This window comes from Drosophila virilis, chromosome 4, assembly GCF_030788295.1.
Source record: "Drosophila virilis strain 15010-1051.87 chromosome 4, Dvir_AGI_RSII-ME, whole genome shotgun sequence".
Classification (NCBI taxonomy): domain Eukaryota; kingdom Metazoa; phylum Arthropoda; class Insecta; order Diptera; family Drosophilidae; genus Drosophila; species Drosophila virilis.
In genome coordinates this window covers 24,833,506-24,840,152 of record NC_091546.1, presented here as the reverse complement: position 1 = coordinate 24,840,152, position 6,647 = coordinate 24,833,506, and positions in this window count along the sequence as shown.

The following is a 6,647-nucleotide window of genomic DNA, read 5'->3' as shown; positions in this document are numbered from 1 at the left end:
TATGTTTAAAGATAACTGCACTCTCTCTCTCTCTATATATATATGGATTTCGATGATTGTTAGTCTAGGATATTTGTATACCCTGAACCCATTAAAAATGTGTGTAACAGGCAGAAGGAAGCATCTCCGACCCCATAAAGTATACATATTCTTGATCAGCATCAATAGCTGAATCGATCTAGCCATGTCCGTCTGTCTGTCCGTATATATGAACGCAAGGATCTCAGAATCTACAAGAAATTTTAGATGTAGGTGCTTCCGATAATCGATAACTTACCCCGTTTCCAAGCAATCGATAAAAATCGATGTCGATATCCTGTTTTTTGGGCTATTTTGGTAAATAATAAGAGCTAGAGTCACCAAACTCGACATATAGCTTATAAAATAAAATATATATATGCATTTGATGTTGGAAGAAATGGGTTCAGGATATCCCCAGGTCGGAAGCTACCGACTAGAACCCCTTGTTATGAAATGTAAAGTAAAACACATCTCACAGAACATTTGTGTGCTTGATCGTACCAACAGCCATGTCCGTCTGCCTGCTTTAAGTGTACTTTAATGAAACTTTGCATAGGTCTCTTCTTTTGTTGCATTTAGCACAGATGATGTCTGATGCTGTCAGATTTTTCTTTCAAAATCTCATTATCAAAGCGAAATCTTTTTTTAAATACGTCGTATTTATATTATAGGTGCGATTTTCCGGAATTGGGGTTTTCTTTGTAAACATGCGAAAGTTAAAAAGCTAAACTTTTTAAAAATCTATAAGCTAGAAAAGTGATTTAAGCTGAAATTTTCTATATTCAGCATTGTCATTTGCAGCTTTGATGGCAGCAATTGATCTTTCATAGCACTTGGTTAATCTTGTTTCAGCGCCGTTTGGCCACAAGGTTTACCATGCTGTAAGCAGGTTATGGGGCCTAAGAAACAAATTATAAATAAATATTTGAAAAGAAATCTTTTTTACCATGCTTAGCACAGTTTTATTGGCAGTCGCCAGCTTCGCCCACAGTTCCCAAAAGCATGACAATCTATATTACAAATAAAGTATTCAACATGCTGGACAAAGTGGAAACTTAGAGACTTGTTTGTTGTCAAACAGATATTCCTCGTTGTGCAATTCCTTAAAATCTTTGGAAAGATACAATAAAACAGTAATCGCATTTGTTGTCCTTTAAGTCTAGAGTTATACATTTATTTTACACGCAATACCTATCAAATTTATAAGTTTTATATGTATACAGAATATGCTTACAAGCTTTTCATTATTGTATGCATCTATAATGTTCTAATGTATATATATGTCGTGTATCCAATAAATTATTGTGAGTATTATTTTGAATGCTAACGATTAAGTGTTAGTAAGAATCAGAGAATTTGACAGAAGGTACTGCTATTTAACATAACTGTCCTACTTGTATTAGGGTTGCTACTGAAAGCATGGTGTGAGACAAAAAAGATAGTCTCTGCCGAGCATGGCCCGAGTGTGTTGTATAACGTCCAGTTTGCTATAGTGTTGAATGTTCACTAACAGTACTAAAAGTCAGAGAAGAATATAGAATGACAAGAGCATGAGTAGTATGCTCGAGGACGATGAAAATTATTCATTCTAAAAGTGGAAGTCATAGAGAACAGACGTGCTCGCTCCTAAAAATATAATTATTTTGTGACTATAACGACACTCGGGACTTGCTGTACTGCCAGTATGCCTAATTGCAGAGAAAGTGATTTCTCTGTTCCGACATCAGAAGTGGGATCAGGCGATGCCCCTCCACGAGGCAATTCTGACGATTCGTGGCGTCAGCTTTTAGAATCTCAAAATCGAAATATTCTTGAGATTATTAAAGCAATGCAGATGTCAAATTCAGCATCCTCAACAAAGAAGAGCATCTCGTTGCCAAAGTTCAACCCGGACATTGCAGGCGCAGATGCAAATGCCTGGTGCAAAACTGTGGACATAATACTTGACGATAATCCTATTGAGGGCAGTACACTGGTGATGACCCTCAGCGGCTCCCTAGAAGGAAGCGCCTCGCCCTGGCTTTCTCAAATATGCTATACTGGAATGAACTGGCAAAATTTTAAGGAATTGTTTTTGCAACGTTTCGTGGGAATGGAAACATCGGCGGCAACTTTAATGAACATTTTTAATGGCCGACCGAATGATGGCGAATGCCTCTCCGTATATGCGAGCCGTCTTGTGACCTCACTTTTATCCAAATGGAAGACAGCGAACATGGAGGAAATTGCAGTCTCAGTTGTTTTGGCACATACATCGAAAATCGACAAAAGTCTGCAACGTATGTTATATACGACTAATATTAAAAGTCAAGACGAGATGCAACAGCATCTGAAGGCCTATGCTTATGGAAGGTCAAATGGAGGTCTACAGCCAAATATCCCAATGGAACCAGATCGCAAGAGATCGAAAACATATGGCATTAAATGTCATCATTGTGGAAACCTCGGACACAAGATGGTCGAATGCCGCAAGAGGAAGTATGAAGAAGGCAACGTGTCAAAAAACTCAGCATTACCTAAAGTTCGATCTGCCGTTACCTGCTTCAAATGTGGCGATGCTGGCCACATTGCGTCTTCATGTACGAAAGGAGTTTCTACGAGCGGTGTTGGATCACATGACAAGCGTATAAACATCTGTTGTGTGTCCGAGCCAAAAGGAATCCTGCGTCAATCTGGTGAGCTCGTTCCATTTTGTTTTGACTCTGGAGCGGAATGTACGCTCATCAGAGAGAGTTGTGCCGAGAAATTTTCCGGAAAAAGAATTAATAATTTGATAGTTTTGAGGGGTATTGGAGAAAATCCTGTGTATAGCACTATGCAAATCTTGGCTACTGTTAAAATTGATCAGTACTCCTTAGAAATATTATTTCATGTAATAATGGATAAGTTTTTGAAATACGATGTATTGATAGGCCGTGATATACTCGGATTAGGCTTTGGAGTCTCCATCGAGGCCGACAAATTTGAAATGTACAAAACCAAAACTGTTGATGTACTAATAAAAGTGCCAGATATAAGTTACGTAGAGCATCTGAATAACGATAGAGCATTAAGCAACACTGATAAGAATCGTCTGCTAGAATTATTGCAAAACTATGCTGATAAATTTATTGAGGGTATTCCTCAAACGCGAGTAACTACGGGTGAACTTGAAATCCGCCTGCTTGACCCAAATAAAACTGTACAAAGGCGTCCGTATAGGTTAAGCATAGAAGAAAAAGAAGTCGTGCGAAATAAAGTAAAAGAATTGTTAGACGCAAACGTTATACGTCCTAGTTGCTCTCCATTTGCAAGCCCAATGCTGATGGTAAGAAAGAAAAATGGAACCGATCGACTATGTGTCGATTATCGGGAACTGAATGCTAATACGGTCGCTGACAAATATCCGCTGCCTTTGATTTCTGATCAAATTAATAGACTGAGTGAAGGCAAATATTTCTCCAGTTTAGACATGGCAAGTGGTTTTTACCAAGTTCCAATACACCCAGACTCTATCGAGCGCACTGCTTTTGTCACGCCAGAAGGACAGTATGAATTTTTGGCCATGCCTTTTGGATTAAAAAATGCTTCCTCGATTTTCCAGCGCGCAATCGTGAGAGCATTGGGTGATTTGGCTCAAACGTATGCCATCGTCTATATAGATGACGTGTTAATTCTAGCGAAGACAAAGGAAGAGGCACTTGAAAGGCTACAAACGGTCTTGGAAAACTTGTCTAGAGCTGGATTCTCATTTAACATTACAAAATGCTCGTTCTTGAAAACAAGCATAGAATATTTAGGATACTTGGTTGAAGCGGGTCAAATTCGACCAAATCCACGCAAGATACAAGCGTTGGCCGAATTGCCGTCACCGCAGTCAGTAACGCAGGTGCGACAATTCATAGGCCTAGCCTCGTATTTTAGGCAATTCGTACCAAAATTTTCTGAGCAGATGAAAGCTTTATATAATCTCACCTCCAAGAATAATAAATTTGTCTGGAAGCCGGAATATGAGGAAATTCGTCAAAAAATCGTATCAATTTTGACTAATGACTCCGTTTTGACAATTTTCGATCCACTAAAGCCAATTGAATTACATACAGACGCAAGTTCTATTGGATATGGTGCTATTTTAATGCACAAGATAGAAAATAGACCCAGAGTCATTGAATATTACAGCAAATGTACGACAATGGCTGAAGCAAAATATCATTCATACGAGCTTGAGACCCTCGCAGTTTACAACGCAGTAAGACACTTCCGCCATTATTTACATGGTCAAAAATTTATTGTGCATACAGATTGCAACTCCCTGAAAGCAAGTATCAAAAAAATTAACCTTACCCCAAGGGTACATAGATGGTGGGCATATCTGCAATCATTTGATTTCAGCATTGAATACAGGAAGGGAGAACGCATGTTACATGCTGATTTTTTCTCGCGCAATCCGTTGCCTACTGATTATAAATCCTCAGCGAAAACGGTTGAAATGCACATAAACCTAGCTGAGATAACCGACGATTGGCTTCTAGCCGAACAGCAACGAGATTCTGACATTGCTTCCATAACCTTAAAATTGCGAAACCATAAGATGGGAGAAGCTATCTCAGCGTCGTACGAATTGAGAGCAGGAGTATTATATCGAAGGATTCAAAGAAATGGCAGCACAAAATGTTTGCCTGTAATACCTAGAGCCTTTAGATGGTCAGTCATTAACAATGTTCACGAAGCCATAATGCATTTAGGGTGGAAGAAAACTCTAGACAAAATGTATGCCAACTACTGGTTCGAGAAGATGTCTAAGTATGTGAAAAAGTTTGTAGAAAATTGCATTACCTGTAGAGTGTCAAAACCACCATCTGGTAAGCTACAAATAGAAATGCACCCGATTCCTAAAGATGACATACCCTGGCACACTGTGCATATTGATATAACCGAAAAATTAAGTGGCAAAAACGACTTAAAAGAGTACATCATAGTTCAAGTTGATGCATTCACAAAATTTGTTCACCTTCAACATACGCTGAACCTTAATACGGAAAACTGCATTAAGGCAGTCAAAGAAACTGTTGCACTATTCGGAGTGCCGGCACGCATCATAGCTGATCAGGGTAAATGTTTTGCTAGCACAAGGTTTAGGGAATTTTGTTCTTCGCAGAAGATAGGTTTACACCTGATTGCGACGGGCGCCAGTCGAGCAAACGGCCAAGTAGAGCGTGTCATGAGCACCTTGAAGAGCATGCTCACAGCGGTTGAGAGTAGTCAGCGATCCTGGCAAGACGCTTTAAAAGACATACAGCTGGCAATAAATTGCACGACAAATCGTGTAACGAAATATAGTCCGTTAGAATTGCTAATCGGTAAAGAGGCAAGGCCGTTAGGAATGATAACAATATCAGATGAAAAAACAATTGATAAAGATTTAATAAGAGCACAAGCGAAAGATAACATGGTGAATAACGCTAAATATGATAAGGCTAGGTTTGATAAAAATAAAGCAAAAATTGTAAAATATAAGCTTGGTGATCATGTCCTACTCAAGAGGGAAGAACGAAATCAAACGAAGTTAGATCCCAAGTTTAAGGGACCTTTTGAGATAATCGAAATACTTGATGGAGACAGATATTTATTAAAGTCATTGACGAGTAAGCGCACGTTTAAGTATGCACATGAGTATTTGCGAGCTTTTCCAAGCAACAATGTATCGGAGGAGTTGATAGATTTGAGAGATGATGAGTGTGACAATGTTGAGGACATTGCTCAAGACACTGTGGCACTAAGAGAGAGTGCGGTTGGGCTCATACACGATGGCTAAGACCGCACCATAATACTCACGCCGTGCACAAGTGCTCGATCATGGCGTGCTGAAGCGGGTGATATTATGGCGGGGGTCAGAGGTTGAAAGACCTGTATGGATCCGCTCCATGTTATCGTTGCTGGGCAGCAAGAGCCTATAGACGTGTGATGACAGAACAACAACAAAAAAAAAAAAAAAAAAAAAAAAAAAAAATAAAAAAAAAAATAAAACCTACAATGACCGATGATACTGCTGTTTGTAAAGCTATTCTTAAAGTAAAGTAATGACTAATAAATTTTACCCAACAATTTTGACTATGGCATGATCTAAGCGAAATGTACACACGAGGACGTGTGAAATGTCAGGAAGGCCGTGTCGTGTATCCAATAAATTATTGTGAGTATTATTTTGAATGCTAACGATTAAGTGTTAGTAAGAATCAGAGAATTTGACAGAAGGTACTGCTATTTAACATAACTGTCCTACTTGTATTAGGGTTGCTACTGAAAGCATGGTGTGAGACAAAAAAGATAGTCTCTGCCGAGCATGGCCCGAGTGTGTTGTATAACGTCCAGTTTGCTATAGTGTTGAATGTTCACTAACAGTACTAAAAGTCAGAGAAGAATATAGAATGACAAGAGCATGAGTAGTATGCTCGAGGACGATGAAAATTATTCATTCTAAAAGTGGAAGTCATAGAGAACAGACGTGCTCGCTCCTAAAAATATAATTATTTTGTGACTATAACGACACTCGGGACTTGCTGTACTGCCAGTATGCCTAATTGCAGAGAAAGTGATTTCTCTGTTCCGACATATATATGTATATTTGAAAAGATCAACAACGTAAA